The sequence below is a fragment of the Nanorana parkeri genome, unplaced genomic scaffold (assembly GCF_000935625.1).
Source record: "Nanorana parkeri isolate BGI_ZX_2015 unplaced genomic scaffold, ASM93562v1 scaffold3797, whole genome shotgun sequence".
NCBI lineage: Eukaryota > Metazoa > Chordata > Amphibia > Anura > Dicroglossidae > Nanorana > Nanorana parkeri.
The window spans coordinates 4188-4525 of record NW_017310065.1 but is presented as its reverse complement, the minus strand read 5'-3'; the positions used below and the strand labels follow the sequence as shown (position 1 = coordinate 4525).

At 57.7% G+C, this 338-nt stretch overlaps 1 pseudogene; it reads left to right on the top strand.

Annotated features, from left to right (window-relative positions):
- LOC108803493 overlaps positions 1 to 338 on the top strand; it is a 15632-nt pseudogene that overhangs the window by 11110 nt on the left and 4184 nt on the right.

Genomic DNA, 338 nt, shown 5'->3' with positions numbered 1-338 from the left:
AGGAGGGAGGTGTCCCCGGCCCATAGTGGCCCCTGACATACTCGCCGTCGGCCATTACCACCATTGTTCCCGCCGTACGTTATCGCATTTCTGGACATGATTTTGGTTTTCTCTCTTTTTCTCTCCCCGTCTCTCTCTCTCCCGTCCGGTTCCGTGTCCATTAATAACGCTCCATTCCTCCTCTCCATGAACCATTTCACCTCCTCGCTCCGTGTCGTTGTGCCACGCCCCTCCCCCTCCCCCCTTCACTAGTCGTTGCTTGTGCCGGGGAAAGCGGCCAGCCGGCATGGACGCCGCGGAAGTGCCATAGGCATAGGAACCATAGAAGAGGTGGATGT